Below are 25,242 nucleotides of genomic sequence, written 5' to 3'. Positions count from 1 at the left end.
ACCTATTGCAATTCCACAGTGCCATATTTTTCATGACAGCTGCATTCCTAGTAGTTTGTCATTACACATTTTTCATGCTCTCTCAGATAAAAAGCACCGTTGTTTATCCTAACCCTTTTTCACAAGATGCGGTGCCTCCTGGTGAGTAGGCAAGGACTTGTTGAGAAAAAAAACGCATGCGAAAGACGCAACAGCGAACCAATTTAACGAGATGTATACGCCACCTGTGGATCTGCAAGTGTGATTAACAGCTAGAGCCATCTGTCGCTCACGACTGTCGCTAAAATTAGCTGCTCATGCTCTCTAGGAGCTGGCGCTTTTTTGTCAAGCAGTGAAGCTGGAGGTGGAAAGACGCGGATGCACAGAGCGGTTTGTGAGAAAGGCCGATTCTCTGTCTTCATTGTCGTTGTTATCGTTTATACAATTCTGCTTTCGCACGTTTGTAGAATTTTGGCAAAAATACTCTGCACCTTTTTTCTTGGGCCACGTAGCGCACGTTCGATAAATTTCAATTGGCGAGAAGCAATCACTTAGAGGTTGGGTAAGGGGGGGGGGGGGGTGGATGGCAGAAAAATTATTTTGCTAAAAAAAGGAAATGCTTGCACAGCTATTTCACAAGGCAGAAATAATTTAGCGAAGATCGGGTACATTTCATGAAATGGTGCTGAATACCGTTATTCTCTAAGATGGGTTAATCCGAGCAGAGGTCCAACTAACGCAGCCAAAAAATTATTTGAAAATGAACTGAATATTGTGACAATATGGAAGGAGTAAGTCACATCCTGCCCACTGTAACACTCCAGGGCATCGCTGAGCGTGGAGAGACCAATATCTAAGGACGTTCTGTGTAGAGCAATGTAGCAATAAAAATAGTGTGTTAAACATTACCCGCAATTTTTCTTTTTTCAGGTTCCACTCTTTGCTGGGTTGGAAAAAATATTCTCAACAGTTAATATCTCGATAACACAAAACGACAGTGTGGAGGTATTCACCATGAAGTACTACGAGAGACTAAACACGTTTCTCATAGATGCTGATCCGTACGTTTTGCTTATTTTCGACCCTTTGTGCAGCAGCCGGGCACATGTCCTCCCACTTTCTTCAAGTTCATGCAAATGAAAAACGATGCACCTGCGTACCATATTTTTGTTTGCGGAATTCTTGCGAAGCATTAGACAAGCCAATAAGTGTGTTTTTATATCTCGTTAGTAGGCTTCCTTGAAGTTCTGAGTGCTTTTCAAGCGTGTGCGTACAGTTTTACGAGACCCGTTTTGACAGGGAATTTTTTTTTAAATTTAGCTTTTGTGTTTTTACCATCAGTAAACTGCCCCATTACACTTTTCTAAACAGTTTTGAACTCTAATGCAAACTGCCTGATACGTCCAAAATACTGAAGCATTGATACGTATCACATCTGAAGTCTTGTTAAAAAGTAACTGGTACAACCCTGTACCCTTTGTTTTAATATCAGTAGTGGAAACCACTTGAAAGTAAACTCATTCAATTCGCAGAGTCATTTTTCATTTTTGAACGAGATTATATCATCTGTATGCATGTGAGACATGCACATAACTAGGTCTTATGAAGGAAAAAATATTCATGTGAAGTTCTAAAGCTGGGCTACAAGTCTGAGAATAGGAGGGTCGAGATTCGTAATGAAACATTCTTTCTTGACCGCATGGCGTAGGATGATGAACGGACATGGCGATGCGTTACACTTTCGTACATATTTACACTTCTGAATCGTACAAAATTTGTTGTTTTTAATTTGAGAACGTGTGAGAAGGCTTAGATAAGTAGAGCAAGTGCCAAATCAGTTTGAAGGCTGTGTGATGTCGACATTTCCCACTTAGCAGGGCTGTGAAACGTGTTTTACACCTTGGTATTTCCTGTTTGCCACGGTGAACATGTTCTGTAAGTGGTATGCGTGTCTTCCTTTTCTGTTCGTTCTTCTGTTCATTCTAGCTAAGGAAATTTGCTTTTTTAATATTATTCTAGCGAACCATGAGGGCCAAAGGTGCGATCCTCTCTTCGCTAGCAGTGCGAAGTGACACACCAGAAAATGACGCAGCCACTTTCAGTAAGCGAAGGCACAGTCTCATGAATAACTGACACAGCAGCAACCGTGTCGACAAGCGCATACACAGACAGACCGTCGACCGAAACCACTAGAATGTTCAAGGGTGAAAGATGAGGCTTTGAGTTGTTCGAAGAGCACGCAGTTCTTGCCTCTGGAACTGCGGAACTGAGTTTCCCTCTTCGGCAGATGTAGGGCGGCGGCGCATACGTGACAGTGAGTGGTGACATGGGGACGGGGATCGAAGGATCGCATAAGGACGCTGGTCGATGGCGTAGGCATCCGGAGGTGGAGTAGAAGGAAGCAGCTAAGGTGAGCAGGCAGAAGGCGCCACCGCTGGAGGAGCGACCATGGGGCGGCGACAAAGACGGGCCACATATCCGGGGGAACCACACGAAAAGCACATAGGGCAATTGTCAGGTGTGAACCAAGGGTTGTAATGCTGCGGATGAAGTCGAGCCGCTGGTGAAACAGGTGCCGGGCGCAGGACAGGCTGACTGGGTGGAAACGCCACAGGCCGAGGCCGAGCAGCCACAGCGGCGTACGGCAAGGGCGCCAGCGCGGGAGTGGGTTGGCTATAATGTGCCGCGGCGCCGGCGTATGTTAAAGGAGGGACGGAAGGAACTTCAGGTAGGGCAGAAACAGCCTCGGCGACTTGTTCTCGGATGACAAGCTGTAGCGAAGGCACAAGAGGAGGGACAGCGTCAGGGCTCGGGTGGACGAGAGAGAGCTGACGAGGAACTTCTTCGCGAACAAACTGCTTGATCTAGGGCAGCCGTGGCAACTGGTCGCAGTCAGACGTAAAAGCCTCCAAAGGCTCCGGGTGCTTGAGTGGAGAGCGAGTGAGAAGACGGCGCTTGCTTATTTCGCCGTAGCGCTGGTACTAGGCAATGATGTCGACGAAAGTTGTTTAATTTTTGGCCCGAAGCATCTGGAACACGCCATCTTCAATGCCCTTCAGGATGTGGTCGATCTTGGCGCGCTCGGGCATCGAAGCATCCACAGGCTTGCAGAGATCCATCACATCCTGAATATAACTTGTCAAACTATCACCAGGCAACTGCGCTCGAACACGCGGGCGTTGCTCAGCGTGCAGCTTGCGCACCACAGCTCGAAGACATCGACGAAACTCCGTTTTAAGGCAGACGACGATGTGATGTCAGCCTCGTGGTTTCAGAACCAGAGATTCGCAACGAACGTGAGATAAACGATGGCGTTGTTGAGTTTGAGAGCATCGTCCCGTTTGTTATGTGTACCGACCCGCTCGTATGAGGCTAACCAGTCCTCGACGTCATGGTCTGCGGTGCCGCTCAATACAGCAGCATCTCCTCGGCGCAAAGCTCTAGCGTAGACGACGGTTGGCGCGAGTGCAGCTGTACTAGGGCCAGAGTCTTCAGGCATTGTGGTGATCGGGAGCGTACGGCTTCTAAGCTCCAGGACGTCAACAAATCAGCACCTCCACCAAGTGAAAAGGGGATTTGTGCACAAACAAAACAGGGGATGGAGATACTGGTGGGCGACACAAAACGGCGAGCAGCGCAAAAGACGGCCAGTCCAATCGAAGCGATCTCGTGCAGAGCGGCGGCACTTCGTCTTCCGTCTTTCACTGGCGCTTCGTCAGTGATCTGCCTTGGCGGCATCAGGCGCGGCCGTCATGGTTCCCTACATTATCAATAATTCGCTTTACCTACCACGGTACGAAACTCTAGATTTCGTCGGCAGTATAGTCCCCTTTCACGATCACTTTGTTTTCATATGCTTGCTGGAAGATCATTTGATCTTAACACATCATTTTAGAATTAGGGAGAATTATTTGTCAAAAAATTACGCGCTGTCTTTTTTATGCTCAGTGGGGTGCTAAATACTCTACATTTACTGGGGCCTCCATGATTGCACCACAAGGATCTCTGTGAGCACCTTGTCGAGTTAACTTAAACGGCGTATCCCGCCTTTTAATCTCTTTGTGCGTTGAGTGTTTACTGGTGTAAAATAAAGAAGGATAAAGAACAAATTCCTGAGTGGTTCATAGCCGCAGGATGAAGAATATATGCGTGGGGGGAAACCATCACGGCGGCTCAGTAGCTAGGACACGGACCTCCCGAGAAGGAAGACATAGATTTACTCCTAGCGATGGTGGCATTATATTTATAGATGCGAAAGCCAAAACGCCTTTTTGCTGCTCAAAGGTTGTGAATTTAATGCATCAAAGATGAAAGAAATACATCCGAAATTTAGCCCTCCTTAAGAAATAGACTCTTTCATTGCTTTCGTACACACTATTTACTCATTCCTGGCTCCTTCTCAGTGGCCATTGTGAGATACGTAGTAAATTTGCTCTTGTTTTTGAAGCGAAAAGCTTCACTACGCTGGGCAAAGCAGTCGACGCGTAGGCTAGAGAATGAGCTTGAATGGCTTGCAGCCCAACCACTTTAACCATGTATGACCATATGTGGTACAGTCATGGCGTCGAACCCTTGACCCCTAACCTTGACTCACGACAGTTCGTTGACCCTTGACCCTTAGCATACTTTTGACTTTTGACATTCAGGTCAAGCTCTTGCATAGTCTGAGACAGGATGTGTAAGTAGTGCATGTTTCGCAAGGAAGCTGAGCCCACTGAGCAAGCGCTTGCTCAGCGCCCATCTTGCGGCCGACGGAGTCTCCGAAACAGTGTTGATGTTTGGTGACAAAGCGCTCTCACATGGTCAGCGTATCGTCGTGATTTTTAAATAAGATTCAGGCGGTGTTACCTAAGAAGTAAAGAACGCGGGCAGAGTCCAACGTGTTGTATCGGCTCACCCGCTGGTAGTAATTTGGTCGCCAACATGCTCGCCCGTTGCACCAGCGAAGAGCTGTGGCTCTTGGTATGGTTAGGAAGGTCCGCTAGGATTCGACAGAATCCGTTTAGGAGCCAGTAATAAAGAGCCGTGAAGTGTTATTCAATGCGCGTCCACGAGTGGCATGTTGACATGGCAGCGGAGGAAGACCGGCCAGGTGCCGGCTGCGGCGAGGTTCCAGGGGCTGCCGCGGTGCATTTAGGACTTCGGGGTGATCAAATCCGCAGTGTTAGAGTTAGACACGTAGGCACGCAGAAATAGGCAGGTGCTGGCTGGGAGACGCTAGCCCACCAAAAGAGAACATGATGCTTCTTGTGTCTCATTTCCCTCCTAGCCTCCCGTGGCGCCGTCGTCGTAATGTCTGTAAGAATATTATGGGATTAACGTAATCATCTAGTTTCGTGGGAATTGCGAATAGCGTATCTTGCAGCGAACTGTTTTCGAAATCTTTTCTTCGGAATGATATATGTGAAAATGGATGTATATACCTCTGGCTTCCCTCAGTGGTAAGCTTAATTTCCAAGATTTTTTTTTCAAATTCTTCAAATGCAGAATTAACCAATAGAAAATCCTGGAAAGTGCTGTCAGTGGCTTACATCTATGCAGTATGCGTGAGATCTTGGTGAAGCTGGACACCGAAGTCAATACCTTGTGCTTATCAGAAAGGTGTTCTCATAAGCACCTTGTCCATTTCGACTTTTCCATGCTAAACATATCCTTAAGTAAAACGCCTCCACCATCCTTTCCTGCCCTGCCGGTTATTTGTCGCTCAAACGACTTCCTGCTTTTCTTTTAAAGAGCGGCTCTTAAGCGCCAGCTCCTGGGTTGAGGCGCGTCGCCAGCGTGGGTGTAACTGAGAACAACCACAAATAACAATTACTGAGAATGGGATTCGAACACGCGGCGCTGCAAGGAGATCAGCTTCGTTGGCCACTGCATGAGGGCCCTAGGCTAACACCGCAGTAGACTACGCGTCGTGTTACACTGCAACACACTCTTGCGCTGTGCTTTGAACATTGTTATCTTCAACTAATGCTGTTATCTGACTAATATGCACATTGTCTCGCGCTGTGCATTGCACATTGTCATCGTCAACAACTAATGCTTCTACCAAGCTAGTATCGTCACCAGATGCGCCGACGACTCAGGAAAAGAAAACAGTGAGCCTAAAGACGCTGAGACCCCGACAAAGCTGCGGTCAAATTTCGCAATATGGAGAATGCTTATCATCCTTAGAGTGTTCCAATTTACAGTTCAGATTCTAGATACTGAAGGCGCTTTTTTGTTCATTTTGTCGCTCTCAAGTTCTTCCGTTATAATGAACATAGCTGGCTGCCACACAGCTGACCTTAAGTTGACCTTCAGTTCCTTCACCTGAACGGAGTTCTGCATTACACATCATCACCCTTGCGCGCGTAATTTGCAAGAACGTCGCTCATTGTAAATTATTCACAAATTATCTCAAGTTATCAATCGATGATTTATGAACAGTATATAGACATAAAGGTTACTGCAGCTGGGTTTGATTATGTGCAAGCGAATGTTATTTACTTCGCCTCAAGAGAGTTTTAAATGATTAACAGATGACATCGGTGACTGTGCTTATGAGCGAAACTTTGATGTCAATTTTTTCGCAACCAAGATAAATTATCTTGCACCCTTTTATTTGCCGTCCATTGTTATTTTACTGCACAACGGAGTAGTCATAGTGACTTAGCGCATATAGCCATCGGCTCCTGAGAACTGTTTCGCGGGATCTAATACCTGACAATGTGGCCCCGTTCGTGTGGTGGTGAAACACAAAAATATGCGTATGCCGTCAGTGTCACTGCACGTCGGAAACCCCAGATGATAGAAATTAAAGCGGAGCCCTTAGCCACGTTGCTTTTTGCTTTCTTCTAACTGATGGTAGAGAATGTGCTTTTTTCTTTTTTCAGAGTGGTGCTCTACAACTACGGTGGTGTAACGGCGATGTCTCAGCTTATAGAAACCTGGCATAAGTGGGAGAAAATGATGTTCACAAAGAGCGAAGATAGGTGGAAGATGTGTTTGGAGCTGGTAAAGAAGGAAATGCCAAACGTCGTCAGTTACATTTACGCCAACGACAGCTTTGACCCAGCGGCTCAAGCACAAGTGAGCAGACCATCTTGCTAAGCTTCTTTTCGAGTTTACGTAGCGTTTTGTATACCTGCTGTGTAATGTCGGTTTATAAGCAGGATGCAGTCTATGCTGAATGCCCACGAATGGCTTGATACACTATGTAGGAGAATGACGTAAGAATTGAGATTTTATGCTTATCGCAGTGCGATTTTTCATCTACTCTGCTCATTAACCATCTAAGACGCGTTTCAGCAACTCCTCCAGCAAGAAACTTTTTAACTCTTTCTATTGGATTTGGTTTGATTCAAAATGACCATTTTATTATGCTATTGTGTGCAGGCAAGCATATTTTGCAATTATTGTGATCGTTTCTTAACTTGCTTGTTCAATATAGTTAAAAAATATTTGCTTAAGCATCGCACTGGCTAAGTTGTTTAATACACAATATTCTGAGCGCAGACATGAGAAAACGTTGTCTGTAGTACCCCTCCTCCCGAAAAAAAGTCCCCTCAATCCTTTTCTTATTTCTGTAACACACATACGAGAATAATCTCAATAGGAAGGTCTAAAAAGCGCATGGCTGTAGGGAAACTGTTCGCGTTGTTGCTGGCCACACTGCTATATTCGATGCTTGCCCCTTTCTCAAGCAAGCCACAACTAAACCTGCTGGGACACTGAGTCTTGGCTCGTCTTCAGTTTCTAATAGAGCTCCGTCTTAGCGCTACCACCAGGTGCGAAACTCACAAATTTAATCAGGTCGTAAAGACTCAAAACCTTCAACTCCTATGATAAATAATGTGAATCGGCAGAAATGCAAGAAAAGTCGTGCATGAACGTCAAAAACGTCAGCGAGTTGTGCAATAAGTTACAGCTGGTCGCAAGAAAAAAATAGAGGGAAAAATGAAATGAAATTATCTTTTGAGGAAAGGAAATGAAGCAGCAACAGTGTCACATATCTCGGTGGACACCAGAACAACGCTCTACGGGAAGGAATAAAGGACGAAGGCCAAGAAGAAAAGAAAAAAATGCTGCCCTAGTGAAGGTCCCCGGAATAATTTCGACCAGTTGGGAATATTTAACCTGCACAGACAACGCACAGCACACGGGCGCCTTTTTCCATTTCGTCTCCATCTAAACGTGGCCCCCGCGGTTGGGTTCAAACCGAAGTTGAGTATTCATGCGCCTTAACCACTGAGCTATCGCGGCTGGTTAGAAAGAAGCGGGAGACCATCAATTTCTGAGAAGACAGTTGCGAAGCTTGAACAAATCATTCGTGATTATCGCAGGACCAGTATCGATGAGCTGTGTGCATATATTCCTCAAGGTATTCTGAAGAGTTTGTCTTCCTTTTGAAGAACTGTAAGATGCTATTATTGAAATATTTAAGGTAATGGTTTATTCTTCTGATGTGTACCAAAAGTATTTCTTTTGTTGTTTCAATCGATCGCATCGAGCACTTAAGGCTGACGTAGAAAACCAATGAGGAAAACTTATGACGATAGCAAGAAAGCTAATTGCAAAAAAAATTCAAGATTGCCGCGGGCTGGTCGGCGGATATATTGAGTGTTTTACTGATTTCTTACATTATACGAAAAAATTTGTGTTCATAAAATTGTTTATCGATCAAAAATGCTTTTGTCCAGAATGGTTGAGTATGTTCGCTTCTTGTTCGCTTCGAACTGAAAATTCACTGTACACAAGCTGCTAGTAATAGGCAACCGATGTTCAAGTGGTGGCATAGCTAGCGTTTTTAGTTGATTCATAATTTGATCCTCCGAGAGCGTAAAAGAGAAGCGTTCAAATAACCATATACCAGAGACGTTAGTCGTTGTAGTAGCTAAACAACGCCATTTTTCGATTTATAAATGCTACCAACTCGCATATCCTCCTTTTTTGTTAGGCTCTCCGTGGTCAGTGTGACAAAAAGTCTTTGTTTTGCAGAGCTACAGAGCGAATAAGATGGCTACAAAATTCATATATGCATTTTGTTTTGCCTACTCTTAAAACATTGCATCAGCTATGTGGCCGTTGTATACAATAAAAACAAAGAATTTCTGAAAGCGAATTACGCTATGTACATGTTGAATTTCGACAATCAGACCTCACAGATTTTTTCTATTTAGTCGCTTTGAGAATGACGTCGACATTTGTGCTACGAACTGAAGAGATCTATTGCATGCCTTATGAGCACGTGCGTAGAGAACAAATTTCCTGGAGCGCTCTGCAGTAAGAAGTGTATTGAACATACACATTTTTGCATCGTTTTCCAGTACTTGCACCATCGCCCGGCTTGGACGGCATTGCCTGGGCTACTTACTGCCCAGCTACAGTGGGAAATAAGTGAGCCTGGAGGTGCTTGGATTGCTGCAGGAGATTACCCCTCGTTCTCTCACTCTGCGGTATTACGTCATAGTGAGGAGATAATAGAATGATGGCAAAAAAAGGAAGGATTCTCAAAGTCGCCTGAAAGAGGATTTCCCATATGCGAGCACTCCAGGCAAAGTAGCTTCATAAAACACCTACAGAAGGTCCCGGCCACGCCGCCAGTGCAATGCATAAGATGGCTCGTAGAGGTCAAGCCCGTTTCTGGCGACAAATTTCCTTTGCGATCATCTTGGATTCTTTCATATGTGTGCCCTGCCCCGAACATGAAAGCCATTTGATTATTTTCGTCGCTTCTGGTCAGGTGTCCTTTGCGCTGCATGTACAGAATCGATTGCACTTGTCTGGAGCATTCGGGAGATGCTGTCCGGGAGAAATAAAGCGAAATTCTAAAGCAGATATTGATTTTCACTAATAGTGCTTGCGCTGGAGTTCAGGAAAAGGGATCCACGAGCCGGACAGGCACCAGCAGCTTACCACTAGCAAAGCAGCTGCTAAAATATTTCGTTTTATTTGCTCCGAAGCACACCTCCCGAGCGCTCTCGATATGTGCGGTCGACTCTGTACACTATAGAGTTTCGAAACTTTGACATACAATTATAGTTCAAAAAATGAGTGAAACTAAGAATGTAGAGCAAAAGACATGCTGCTATTTTGGGTAACATGCATGTGATTATGTGATTTAAGTAACCGTTGTGCTATTTTTCGTGAATATTTGAACCAACTTTTTTCATGATGACATTTATTTTTTCAGGTAGCAGAGATTGCCAACAAAATCAACCAGACGTTTATTGAAGTAATTATTAACAGCACTTGGATAGAAAACACCACCAAGGAGATGTTAATCAAGAAGGTGAGCGAAGACTTTTTGTTTTTACTTTTTAATGCCATTCTGTTAGTCATATTATTTGTTGGTTCCTTAATTCAGCCATCGCCTCTCTTACACAATACACTCAACGGGGACAATTTGAGCACATACTACTAGAAATTAAGCGCGAGTTCCAAATCCTGCATGTTCATTTGAACCCGAGATGCAGGTTTTCTGAATACTTCTGACCCTACTCCCTATAAAGAGATCAGAAGTTTCGGGTGTTGTCGTTCAGTAACTCCTAAAGAAACAGTGAGTGGCTGCCGTGGTCTCTTACCAAGGAATGGTTAGAGCTTTATATGTTCACGGAAAAGAAAGTGAGCGCTACGAAAAACGTATATATGGGCATGAAACTGTTTTTTTCAATTCAGCATTCGTGTACAAATAATGAATCTATTCCTCTGTTCAGTTTGATGAATGCAATTATTGTGTGAGATAGGCGGTTTGTGCCGCATTTGATCGTAAAGTTTCTCACTTGACCAATTTCGTTGCTCATATGTTGCTTATCAATGCAACTTGCGTAATTGATGTGTATACATGATCTCATCTTTCAGTACACTACTGACAACAGAGAAATATCCGTACTTTCATTACCTGCTATGACCTTGAAGTTTTATTCTTCTAGAATGTAAATGACAATCAATTCTACAACATAAATTAGCCTCAAAGCATTGCTCTAACAGCCTCAAAGTGAGCTTTATGCACGCGGAGCATATAGAAGAAGAAAAAGAAAACAACGTGGTATCGCTTTTGGAAAGGGTGTCATGGCCTGTACGAAATTAAGCCCTGACATAACAATTATTGAGGTGCACATCTAGAGCATCCACCCACCTACTTTTAAAGGGTGCAGTGGGTCGAATTCCGCTGCTTCTGCTCCTCTCGGCCGAAAAAAAATCGTTGCGTAGATAGATAGATATATAGATAAAGAGGAGGAGGGAAGGGCAGGGATGTTAACCATAAAGGGGTTCTGGCTGGCTTCCCTGCACTGGGGTAGAGGGATTAGGGGACTAAAAGGAGGAAGAGAGATAGGAAAAAAGGCATAACACACACACACGCACAACGCTGTCACAATTTGTCACTCAATCCTGTCGCTCTCAAGAAGGCAAAGTCTTCCACGTAACTTAGAACGTCGCGACGCAACACTGTTATGCCGTTTATGGATCGGTGTTGCATTTACCTATTACTATGCTTTCCGGATGGGGATGGCCGACAGCCCTGCCTGTGAGAGCTGTGGTTGTGAGGAGACCATCGCTCAACTTCTGTGTGAGTGCCCTGCATTATCGAGTACAAGACATACACTGTGTTTTGCCCTGGACCGCCTCGATCCTCACCCATTAACAGAGCAAAAGATCCTCGGTCCGTGGCCACAGCAGTCGACTGCCCTCAAGGCATACAAGGCACTCGTTGCGTAGAGAGAATTTACAAATTAGGCATAAAGTGCAGCCTCATCAAGGCGACGACAGCCAGCTATGGACATCTTGCCTCCCCTCTCTAAAAGATGCTCGCAACGTTGGTGTAGTACGTAGCCATTACCTCTTTTATTGATACACCAACTCCACTGGTTTTCTTCCGCCAGTCTACGAAGCAACTTTCTTGGCGTGTTGTCAAACCTAAGAAGTCATGTTGGGTCCTTCAGATTTCTCAATCCGACAGCCCACCATTTAAAACACAAGCTGAGAATGTTTAAAAATTTACCAATGTAGTGAGAATTGATGCTTGTTGCCTGAGTCGGTTGCTCATAGCTGCTCGGCAGAACGAAACCAAGACGGGACAACAAAGAGCACGCGCAGTGCTCATTTGTGTGCACTACCACGATGGAATGAAACGGGAACAACCCGGCTCCAACACGCTCTGCTGTTTCAATTTCTTTTCACCGAGCTTTTACTTCAATAGGAGCAAAAATACCCTAGACCCGTCCATGATGCATTGTAGTAGGACCACTCTAACCTCTTGTTCGTACCACCCAGGTAAAATCGTGATGAAAATAAATTCCATCAAAGGGGCATGTTGGCGCTGAGTTGTTCGCGTTTATTCCATTGTGGTAGTACTTTCTAGTCCCGTCTTGTTGTTTCTCCGTTTAGCAGTAAAATTCAGTAAGGCTAGCGGAATAGTGTTTTTTTTTAGTACAGCTGGGGGTATTTCTTTGGATTTTATGGGTTCTAGTGCAGTTAACAGGGCAGATGAATCAAAAAGCACTGATAAATGGCTGTAAGCTCTTACCCCGCTGATTCAATTGTTCCCGAAGGCCTTAAACTCGCTATAAAGCCATCGAAATCTAAAATGTCGAACCGAAGCGCAAATAGACGGAATCCTACTCTAAAAAGGCATTGTTAGATCTTGAACGCATTGTCATTGATCATTATCAGACGTCTGTGAATGACGTAATAGGGAACGATAAGAGCGCCCCGCATTGACGGTAAGAAATCTAAAGATTATTTTACTTGATGAATACCAAGCGAAAAAGGCAATAGAAATTAAATCTACCAAATTAAAAAAATTTGTTACGTGATAACGTTGTACCCGTGCTGTCACGACAACGTGATGTACGTGTTAATGCGCCGTTGCAAACAAACATCTTCAACGTATTAAATTGTATATTCTGAAGCAGAACCTACTGTACTTTCGCGTGGCTTCAACCACTGTACAGGAACAGGCGGGTACGAAAAATTCCAGCTAGTAAAAGGCTTAGAATTCTTTGCCCGCATAATGAAATTACACGAGTTCTTTCATGCGTGGCCTGCGTCTACTCATATATATATATATATATATATATATATATATATATATATATATATATATATACCACCAGAGACGACTCTTCTGGGCGCAAATGTCCGGACCCCGTATAGTATCTGTTACGGGTACAATTGGACTCATTTTTGGAAATGTGGCGGAGAGTTTGAAGGATGCTTCACTCCCGCCACCGGTTGGCCCGGTATTGCACTGCCTCCGGGATCGGCCTTGTCTTTAGCGCGTCTTTAGTATCCTGTCTTTCTATCCCATCTTTCAACTCTCCTACTATCTGCACGTGGTAGCGATTGTGGCTTCGGCTTGAGCCAATGAGCAGGCCTGTGCACTTTCTTTTTCTTTCTTCCTGGCAGCAAGACAGACAGACAGATGACTCTTTTGTCAAAGGCGCACGGGGTATTGGGTCTTTGCTAAGTTTGCTGAGCGTGCTACCCCGCAGGAGCTCTTGTCAAAAGATAGATACAGCGTGATATTATCGGCGGGTAGCATCTTGCCGCGCTGCAAAGGCCAGCACTGTGGACGGCGGAAGCTAGTAAAAACTAACGCTTAAAGAAAGAAAACTTTCAATAACAAACTTAGGGGGTCGGTTGGTCTTACGACTGATTTCATTTTATTATGCGACTAAATTTTATAAGTTAAAATGCCTGTTATGCACAAGATTCTTGATTAAAAATAAAACAGTACTTATCCTTAAGTAACTAATGTCTTCCATACCGATCTCTGTTTCAAAGAGGTGCGTGTAATGGGATAGATAGGGCGGCCAACTAAGTAAGTAATAGGTGTCTAATATCGAACTGTCTGTAACATCCATGTCACTTTTAAGAGGTTCAGCTATGATGTTTTCTTTTGGGAGCGCGGGGGGGGGGGGGGGGGGGGGGTGAATGAGTGGGGCTAGTAAAAGCAGATATCATATCCTGAAGGCTAGATTGGCTTACTAAGGCCTTATGGAGGAGGCTTCATACTTTCAATCAAGCATGAGTTATCTCACTGTTTAGTTTCGACCCCATGAGTCAAGAATGCTGGCATAGCTTGCTGTTGACATTGGTCGTTTCAATAGCCTTGCATGGCCTTTGTCTTCTTCTTTTCATTTCTAAATGCGCACTTCGCATGTTTGGGAAAGGATAAATGAATCAGACTAGTACTGTTCAATCCTGCTACAACGAAATCGATATGGTACGTGAAAAATTTTCTTATGGAGAAATTAATCAGCAATGAACAACAATGATTCCTGCAGAACTATTGTTTCTAGAAATTTGTAAGCTTTGCCCAGTTGCATTTCACTGCTAACTGCGGCATCACGCGAGTATCGCACTTTGCCTTTCATTAGGCTGTATAATCCAGAGCCTACTCTGAGCACTATGCATGCTTGCCGCACTCACGGCAACTCCAGCGTCCGATCACGTTCCACATGAAACTCTCGGTAATAGAGGACGTACTACGTCCGCCTCTTATAGAGGAGGGTGGCGATGGTGAACGCTCTCAGCTTTATGTCACACGAAACATAAAAACCTCCGAAAATCGATAACTGAACAGACACTGCCGCAACTCATTTGGTCAAGCCTTGTACGCGAAATTCGGAGATCGAGGGTTCCGGTTTCGCAGGTGGCATGTGTGTGCTTTTTGTACTTTACTGAGAATTAAACTTAATTGTTTCTCGCTAGCCAAGGCTGGTGATCTGCCTTCTCGTTTATGGAATCACCTTATTTTGGTATGCTGCCTAACAGCCATTTTTTCTGCTTTTTCTTGCACTTTCAAATCAGTGATCTTCCAGCCATAAATTACATACACTAATGTTTTCTGTTTATCAACACCGCAAACTGTGAAATTAAAGGCTATTCTATGCTTGCCCTGGTTTCAGTGATTGTTGTTTTCTTTCAGTGGCATATCATAACTAGCCTCACATTTCCTACCCCTGGCCGCTCGAAAGATTAAGTCGCAGGTTGCAAAGGTTCTATAAAGATGCACCATCAGCAGCAAGCAAATTGCTTAATTATCGGTGGCCTTAAACTTAAATTAGACCAAAAGCAGACAGGTCATCGTGGAGTGGGAACTACGGCGTAAATTGTGAGAGTACGACATGGAAGTTGTTAGGAGAATTCGCAATAAAATACTCAGCGGATTAGTGAGCCTCTTTCTGCTGGGAGGAAAATGAAGTTCGTCTTTGAAGAGCTTAAAAGTGAGATAAAAAGCAAAATAAGGGCATAACGTTCTCCTGTCTCAGCATTTGGAGGATTTCGAGGACATTTACACGATGAGAAGTGTCGACCATATAAGTCGATGTCTAAAATATTCAAGATTTGAATCGGGCATGGAGAGAGTTGGTAAGAAATAAAACCACGAGGAAATTAGAGCTAAAAGCGAAAAAGGAGTTCATAGTCTTGATGGCGGTGAGATGTTCCACTTTCACCGCGGGCAGATATATATTTGCTCAAGTGAAGAATTCATCTCACTCGTATCTTCTAGCGCACGCATTCCGCGCTAGGATAGCTAGAGAGCATAACGTGATATTGAGATCTCTATCAGGAGAAGGCAGATCGGATTAAAAAACCCAAAAAGCGAAAGGTTAATCCTTCACTCAGAATCCACAGCACAACGAGGGAGAGAGAGAGAAAAAAAAGCTTTATTTGGGTGCTTTCAAGGGCTTGGTCTCTCGAGGCCCCCGTCGTCTTCACTGCGCTGGCGACTTGAGGTCTCTTCTTAAGCAAGGTTGGGCCCCTATTCCATTGCAACATAATCTTAAATGCTTACGGTAAATATCGGCAGCAGCTAGCATGCTCTACACATAAAAATAGTTTAAAAGCTGTGAAGAGGAACTTAGAACCGCAGGAAAGCACGAACTAATAACAAAAGTAATACGCATTACTATGAAAGCCTTAACTGGTGTCTTGCGTTCCGCAAAACACTTTTCTTCACAAAGGGCTAAAAGCAATTCAAGGAATTTTGGTTACCGGAGAAAATCACACGTGCGCAATAAGACACAGGAACGGGAATGCTTTACTAATATTGATACAAAATATAAATAAGTTGAGGTATCTTCAGTTTTTTGATAAGTGAACAAAATAGTCGTAAATATAATGACAACGGTAGTGATGGCGAGAAATCGGTTTTGATTTAAGTAAAGAAAACCGGACATGAAGCTTAGGGGGGAAAACGTGGCTCGCCGGTATGATGTCACTGTCGATCAGTATTGGGCTGCAACTCTACGCGGAAACAAATTGATACAAAATATAAATGAGTTGAGGTATCTTCAGTTTTTTGATAAGTGGACGAAATAGTCGTAAATATAATGACAACGGTAGTGATGGCGAGAAATCGGTTTTGATTTAAGTAAAGAAAACCGAACATGAAGCTTAGGGGGGAAACGTGGCTCGCCGGTATGATGTCACAGTCGATCAGTATTGGGCTGCAACTCTACGCGGAAGCAAATTGGCGCCCTTTATCCGCAATGTACGAGGATATCTTTCGTACTTCAATTTCAAGAAAACGATAAGATCTTCCCAATAGATAGTGGAGGCGATATCAGAGAATCAAAAAACATACACCGTCAAGTTTACTGTTTGTCGCTTGTAAGGCATTTGCTAAGGTAGTCGTTAACAGGTCCAAGGAACCAATCAACCAAAGGACCTACCTAACGGGACCTTAGACTGCAATCAGCCAAACAACCAGACTGCCTTTCCTAAATGCTGTTGTCGTTATAGTGCTCGAGGATACGCACAAAGCACATGCGGTTTTCAATAAATAGATGAGCTGGATGTAGCGCTAGTCCTTGTCTATCTCTTCCTGTGTCAGTGTTCATTCTGGCGCTTGCGAAAGTACCTATAAAATGTTGCATGCAGGCGGGAGTAAAGGATGAAAGATTTTGCTATACCTATAGCTAATTGTCAAGGTTACGCGAGATGCGCAAGCATTCTGTATTTTTCTCCGCCGTTTAAAAGTTTATCTGGTTCTACGGATAAAAAGTACAGAACTTTCATCACTTAATTCATTACAGGTTTCAAGGAAGCTGATTCTTTAATTGCCTGGAAGAAAACTTCACACTCTGTTCACGCTTTTTTTTTTCTTCCGATAATCCTGAAGGTCCTCATTTAAGGTATTATATTAGGGGTAGTGGTTTAGCCCGCATTGAAATAAAGCAAAAAACAAGAACATAAACAAGGCACAATTCACAGTCTAGTAATAACATTACAGGAAAACTTAAATAAATAAAACATGTGAAAACATCAAGAGACAAGAACAATAAAGAACATTATAATATAAATCCAGAGTAAGTAATGAAATATTAGGCGAGAGAATTAGATCAAGACGAGCAATGAAAAAAACTAACGGTAGACATTTTTGGAGACAAAAAGAGCAAGACACAATAGGAACAGTACAAGGCTAACAAACAAAAAAATCGTATTTAAATGAAAACAGCACGGTGAACGTGTTTGGACACACAGAGACCAAGAAACCATCGGAAGAGTACCAGGCTAAAAAAAAAACGGAAAAATTTGGTTTTTAAGTGCCAACATCAAAACGAACGTTTTTGGACACAAAAAAGAGCAAAAAGCAATCGCAACAGTAAAATGCACAAAAAAAGACACAAAGAAATTTTGTTTTTATATGCCAACATCACTGCGTATTAGGGGAGGAGGTGTGTTAGGTTGGATGGCTATGTGTACTGGTAGTTTATTCAACTCGATTATAGCGCGCGTTAGTAAAGACGGCAAATAGAGATGATTGGTATGTATAACATTGAATGGTATAACTGGTTGGTATAGAAAGTATAACTTTCAATGGATGGTCGAGACGCGGATTGAAGGCTAACGATGAGCGGAAAAAATCGTGATGAAGCGATGCATGACGACAAAGTTCATGAAAGAGCGCTAGTCGTGAAAGTTTCCTGCGGTAAGATAGGGCTTCTAATTCAGCCCCCCTTTTTTTAAGCCAGTGACAGTGTGTGTACGGGATTATTCTGACAAATTAGAACGGCAGCATGGTTTTGCAAACACTCATTATTAGCTAAGTGATAGGCATGGTCAGTGGCCCAAATGACTGATACATATTAGATTGTCGGGCGAATATGTAAGAGTGATGTAGGCATGTTTTGAGATACTGTGGAGCATGTTTGAGGTTATGCCTTATAAGGTCAAGAGAGTGGTTAGCGGATGCTAAATATATATTATTGTGTAGATTCCAGGTTAAGTGTAATTGCAGGTGCGTTCTGAGCTATTTATAAGCAGTAGCAAGTTCTACAGAATCGTTATTTCGGAAGTAACTTGTGGGGGTGCGAGAGAACTACGATTGAAAGGCGTGTAAAAGAAATACACCTTGTTTTAGAAGCATTAAGCGGCATAAGCCAGCATGAAGACCATTCATTTAGTGTGTCCATGTCAGAGTGCAAATATTGTTGATAAGTGATAGGGTTAATGATACGGTATACTACGCAGTCTTCGGCAAATAGCCTAACACGAGACGTCACAGAGTGGCGTTAATGATTAACACATCATTAGAACAATTCCTTGCGGTGCTCCAGAGGTGACTTTAGAATAATAACAGTTATAGTTTCAACGGAGGTAAACTTGAGTCAAGCGGAGAGAAAGTCCTTATTCCTACCAGTAACAGGAGGGTGACTGCGACTGAGTTAGAATTTCACGCTTTGATAAGGAGCACGATCAAATGCTTTAGAAAAATTGGGAAAACGGCGTCAACTTGACAGCAGGATTTGGTAGATGAATGTGAATCATGAACGAATCTTGCGAGATTAGTGTAACATGAAAAGACCTTGTGAAAACTGTGCTCCCTTCTGAGAATAACTTTGCTGGTTTCTAGGTAGTTAAAGACATGACTATGAATGACATGCTCAAGAACTTTGCAGGAAGTGTTTGCTAGCAAGATGGGACGATAATTAAACAGAGAAGATAGAACACCTCATCTGAAAATGGGTACCGCTTTCGAAGCATGCCAATCATGAGGTATACAACAAGTTGATAATGATTGAGAAAACAGGCTGGTTCTGATTGTACTAATGGAAAATGATGTGCTTCTCAGTGCCTGGTTACCAAAGGAATGCTCATTCGAACTTGTAGAAATCTTAAGGTTATTTAGTAAGAATAGAATACCAATTTGACTAATAATTGTTTCCGACACCGCTATGCCCGAAAGATTATTTATGCGAGGTGCTGAGGAGATGTCTCGATTAGTCAGTATAAAAGAGAAAGCTTTATTAAAGAGCTGAGCACACTGTTTTTGGAACTGGAAGCGCATCGTTGTCTGTAAGAATTATATCGGAATTGCTATTTGGGTTTATCACTTTCCATAGTCGGCGAGGACAATTTGCTAGCACAGATGATAAGTCCTTGTTGTAAGACTGGCGTCTAGTTAACTTGCGGAGCGTGTGATAGTGCTTACCACTCTCTTCATATGTGACCCAGGCGCTCGGAAGACCATTACCAATGGCTCGCCTGCAAAAAAGTTTTTTTTATTATTCAGCGTGCGAAGTTGCTGATTCAGCAATGACGCACAGTAGTTCTGAATGTGCATTGATGTAGAGCATACTTCAGAAGTTTTTGTTAATTTAACGCCACAATATTATTTTCTACTACCTATTAGCACCTTTATCGCACTACTTAATATTGGACGCCCACGGATTCATTTCGAAGCCTACATGTTTTAGACATGTTTTTAGCCTCTATGTGAAAGTAGTGATATTTATGTTTAAGTAAAAATATTGGTCAACGTTTTTTTTTCAATGTGGCCCAGATGCCGCTTGACGGCTTGAAATATGGTTTGTGATCAGAGTGTCTAAATAGCAATTAGGAGTTCATTTTATCCGCATTTTTTCCTCCAAGGGCGAAAGTTTTCTTTCGCCGCAGTATCGTAACTATTTCTTCACGTGTCATTGATTTATTTGAAAACTTCTGCATGAACATTTGTAGCGCCTGTGACATGGCTGTGGACAGACTGCAGATACTTTTCGCTGTGTCGTATTTGACAAAATGAATATTACCTTATGAAACACTCCGAACAATATTTATCCCATCTTCGTCCCTTCGAACTAACCTGTGAGAATGAAAACCACACCAGAGTAGCTTCATCAGTGGTGTCAGCAATGAAGACGGATAATTAAACATGCTTGTGTCTCCATACCTAACGCTCATCTTCAATCGCCATTCTTTGACTCTAATCGTCATTTGCTTTTAGTGTCTTCCTTGCATGTCCATCAAGGAAAAAGTTGTGTGTGTTCTTCCCATTACTACGGAGCCTGCAATTGTTTCACCATATATTATGTCAGCATAAGCAGCGTTTGATTTTTAGCGCGCTAATTCTAGAACCCCCACTCACTGATTTCACCAGCGTGCGCTGTCCCTCTGTGACCTTTACAAGCTGGGTGGCTTGGCGCCACCCACCTGTGTGGAACTTTGGCCACCTGGGTCACGTGACCTTCTAACGTCATCCGAACATGCCCACTGGACTTGGAGTAAACAGCCCAACGTAGGAGGTGGCAGATCAATTTTTGCTTAGCGGCTAAGAGTTTGCTCGTGAACGGCAACATGGCTCTCACGAGCCACACCGGTGTCAGCACCTGCCATCTATCGCAGAGCAGTGACGCATCGCTTATCCGCTGCACCACTGCGCCGGGACAAGGAGTGGCATGGGCACTTCCAGCTATGTACGAATGTAAAGTAGAGAATGACCAGTTCCAGATACAAGGGCATGAACCCATTAACGCTATCGCGTGATACCCTATAGACGGAGCGTAAATGTCTGCGCCTGTCTTAGTGCACTAGCACAAGGTAAATGCTGCTCCCCCCCCCCCCCCCCCCCGCCCTCTTCCTCGAATTCGCCGATATTTGTCTGAAGCCTGCTTGATATTGAAAATCGTGCGAAAACCCGAAACCGAAGCCGAAGTGAAAGCCGGACTGCTAGCGTACATATTTTGTATTTTGCCAAACCAAGCTGAATCAAATGTCATTTTTTCAAGAGATGTACGCTTGGGGGAGCGGTGGTTGACGCCCTGTGTCAAAGAGAACATATACGTTGGTTCGTTAAAAAGCATCCGCGTACTGCATCATACTTCGCAACTGCAAAAAATAATTTTAGTATTACAACTTCCTCACGTGAAGCAATTAAAGCTTTAAACTTCATAAACTACAGAAGGAAGCACATTTTTGTGGACGTGAGGCACATTACTATACTTCGCTGCAACCAATATTTCAGCATTTGGTTGATTCGCACATTTACTCCTTTCCTGTGATTAACGAAATAAAGGAACCATGCATGATAGATGTTTAATCTGATGAATTCCAGATGCTAAGGCCTCTGAAATGTATTTTAAAATAACCTCATGCATGGGCTCCTACTTTGTATTGCAGCTACAAAAGATCACAACGAAGTTTGGGTATTCGGACAGTTTGTTTAACATGACCAGTCTTGAACACCCTTTCAGATATGTAAGTATGTTTGTTATGAGCATGTATTATATGTTGTGCACGATAACCTGGGCATGTCAATTTGAATCTTTTGAGGCGTCGCGATTTTCACTTCTTAACTTCTTGATTTCGCACGTTGTGTCTAATTGACTATATTCTTGATTTTTGTCAAATATGTTCCAAATTAATAGGAATGTCTGTTTATATTTTTGTGCGTACTTAAATTTTTTAACAGCCACTATGAAACTGGTAGAATTATAAAGAGATGCATGATAGATGCTGGATTAAAGCATAGAGTTCCCACTGCCTGCTCACACTAACGAGTGCACTGAAAAACACAGAATAAAGAGAGGGCGTTTAGGCACCTTCCTTTAGAATTCACACTAGCCGACTTCGTAACGGATTTACACAGAAACATTTGGTTTCCAAATGTATTCAGGCAAGCTTTATCTGAGACTCTGCATTTCACTGAACTGAGGCCACCTAGAGTTCTGAAATGCTCAGGCAGGGCCATTGTGGGTGGTACAGCGCGAAGGAAACCAAGAACAAAATAAATAGCCACCGTTCTTTCGTATGTTTTGCGCTTTACCACCCACAATGAAAAAATGCAAACACTCAGCTATCCATCCTTCTTCAGACAAGGCCTTTATACAAGTTGCAGCTATTATGCGGTCAGTTGGAAACATGACACGCGGAGAAATCATACAGAACTGAGAATGCTTCTCGTGCGCTGCCGTTGCGTATTTTGTGTTTTCTCTCATAAATGTCGCAACTTTTTTTGTTACATACGGAGTAATGGCCGCCGAGACGGGACTACTCCAGGTGACAGAAAATATAAAAAATACAAATTAATCGGTTACGTTCTAGGTGTTAAATATCAGCAGGTCGCAAAGTCATCACTAAAACATTTCGATAGCATGCTGCACACTGATTTGAGAGATCTGCAGTTGATGTATGGTTACGCCTCATTGTGAATTCCGGCTACCACTGCACACTGCATACTTTAAAATGAAACAGTGCAACGACCGTTTTGCTGTCCAACAGGTACCAGACCTTTCACTCAATAGTTCCTTTCTAGAGGTATTGGTGACGATAGAGAACAACTCACGCATGAATAACCTGCTGAATCTGCGGGAAGGAGAAACCGAAGATGGCATGTGAGTAAGCCCAATGGAGATTCTTCAGAGTAGCCATTAAACCTAGTTCTAACCGAACGATTTTCACTGCTCGATGAGAACGAAAGCCGCTTTTCGCATTTAGTTGCCATGTAGTTGTTTTGATGATGGTGAGCAGTTATATAAAGTCAACCTGGTGTGATGTTTTGGTGCTTGTTTACTTTGCCCTTTCTTCACACAGACTTGTAGTTAGAGAGCGTGGCGGCGATATACAAGCTAAGAGAGCAAGTGTTCTCTTGTTACCTTAGTACGGATCATTTGGAGCATCGCAGTGTCCAATATAGAATGTTCTCCTGTACTCACTGAGCGCTTCTGTTATAGTAAATTCGAGACTCCTTCATATTTGCCACTTGCCAACTCTTACAACCTCGTGATCTACCCGTTGTTATTCACGACGCGAGGTTTACGCTCTCATCACCGATGTCATATTATGCCTGCTACATTGGAAAGTATTGCGGTCTTGTATGTGGATATCTACCCTGTTTCATAAATTTTCATGAGTTTTCGTCATATTTAAGAAAGCTCACTGCGTGCAGTTCTACGAATTGTGAAGTAATAATTGTTTGAGGAATGTTTGTGAAAAATATTTTTCGCATTGTGTCTGACAATTTGCGATGCCACCCTTTCATGAATCAACAAGCTAGTCAACCGCCTACCGGAGGTTTTATTCTCGGCTCCTGCTTTGGTATCGAAAACCAACCAAAGGGTTGAAGAATGGAAGTGTCACCGTAGGAAAAAAGGCACTGATTTTTGTCTAAGATGCCTAAACATATACGATCCAAGTTGCGCTGGCCTTGAGCAGATGTTAGTCACGTAAAGAAACTCATATACTTGCTTGTCATAGCCGTGAAATGATGACTCAAGGAGAATCAATACGCGTGAAGACGAACAACGCGCTCGGATAGCTCCACGAAGCGCAGGTACACATTGTAGTCAATATAGCGACAGAAAAACATTTACACATTATGCTGAAAAATTACAGCGCTCTGAACATAGCTTTAACACCTTGATATTAAGCATAAAAAGCGATCCTTCCTGTTTAACTCCCCTGAAAGATGCGGGTTCGATCCCGGTCGCTGCGGTCGAATTTAGATGGAGACGAAATTCCAGAGGCCCGTGTACTGTGCGATGTCAGAGCATGTTAAAGAACCCCAGTCGGTCGAAATTTCCGGAGCCCTCCACTACGGCGTCCCTCATAGCCTCAGCCGCTTTCAGACGTTAAGCCCCCATATAACTTAAACCAAGCTTCATGCTTAAACAAAAAATCTGCCTGGTGCAATTGACAGTGCCTAGCGCAAGAAACAAACGATAATATTGCATCAGAGGCCGGCGATGAAGTAGGAAGCTCCGGCTAGAGCAACTAAAGAACATTTATTCGGGATCTAGGATTGTGTTGATCACAGGCCAATCTCAACGGCCTTTAGACCCCCGTTTTGCTAGAGATCGCTGTGAAACAGCGGCTGGCAGTTTCTTATTTTCTCGTTTCACAGCGAGAAGCCATTTCTATATCGGACGAGGGGTTATGTTTTCAAGCAGCAAAATATCCCTTTTTACCTCTGTCTTCTGTTAAACAAAAATAATAACCGCCTACTTTATTCTCTTCTCTTTAATTTAGATGGGTCGTCCGGAAAGCGATTGAGGATTGCTTGCATTGCAACTCGAAGCTAAATTTAGGTGAGAGGTTTTCGTCTAGATCATCTAATAGCTGCTTTTCCGGTGGTTTTAAGTTCGCACAAATGAATTAATGACATGCAGTTCTATTTCCCGTGCCATGAAATCAACAGAAAATGTAAGTGTGGTCATATTGTTTGCACTGATGAAGATATGGCCTGCTGTCTTGAGTGATAAGCGTTCACGAAGACGACGACGATGCTGATGATTTAAAACGATAACTGAAGCTAAACACTTCACATTTGCGGCAGTCTAAAATGCGGTTTTCATTTATTTTCGAAATACTGCAGGCTCATGGCCAAGCAGGAGCGACATACTTGTAACATAAGAAAGAGAACACTAATAAAAATTGTTGCACAGGAAGTGGAATAGTGTAGGAGTATAATTTATACAGTAGATAAGATAATGGGGTACTATGAAACCTTGGAGAAAAAGCTAAATGTATAGAAGCACATGCATAAAATACGAGCAAAAAAAGCAAACAAAAATAAATAGTTTGGTAATTAAGCAGAGACAATAATATACACCCGCGAAATTTAAAAACAAAAATAATAAAAAGGAAACATGTTTTCGATATCTCTCCCTGGAGTTTAGAATATGTGCATAAATCATGCTCAAAAATACAAGACAGTTATCGGGTAAGTTGTTCTAAGCACTTTATGTTTTAAGAGAAAGGAAATATTGGAATGCGTTTGTGCTCGTCAAGTAGAGAGTTAAAGAAAGAGGTGAGCTTGTTGGGCTGCCTTGTATTAAGCGGCGTTAAATATAGGTTGGGGTACAGACTAGTTTTCGGTTATAATAATTGGTACAGAAACTTTAGGCGTAAAAACTTGCATCTCAAATTTAGGGTATAAATTTGATGAAATGCCATTACAGCATGTACTGAAAAAGTGTGGCCTTATAAAGAATATCTGAAGCGAACGGCTCGGCGCTCGACTCTTCCTAATATGTCAGAATTGTTTCTGCTGAAGGG

General features: G+C 43.0%; 1 pseudogene; it reads left to right on the top strand.

The window, feature by feature from the left end:
* Positions 1-13,077: 13,077 nt before the first annotated feature.
* LOC144105802 (U2 spliceosomal RNA) lies at positions 13,078-13,233 on the top strand (annotated as a pseudogene).
* Positions 13,234-25,242: the final 12,009 nt, after the last annotated feature.

Source organism: Amblyomma americanum, chromosome 9 (assembly GCF_052857255.1).
Source record: "Amblyomma americanum isolate KBUSLIRL-KWMA chromosome 9, ASM5285725v1, whole genome shotgun sequence".
In the NCBI taxonomy this organism is placed as follows: domain Eukaryota; kingdom Metazoa; phylum Arthropoda; class Arachnida; order Ixodida; family Ixodidae; genus Amblyomma; species Amblyomma americanum.
This window is presented reverse-complemented; position numbering and strand designations above follow the sequence as displayed.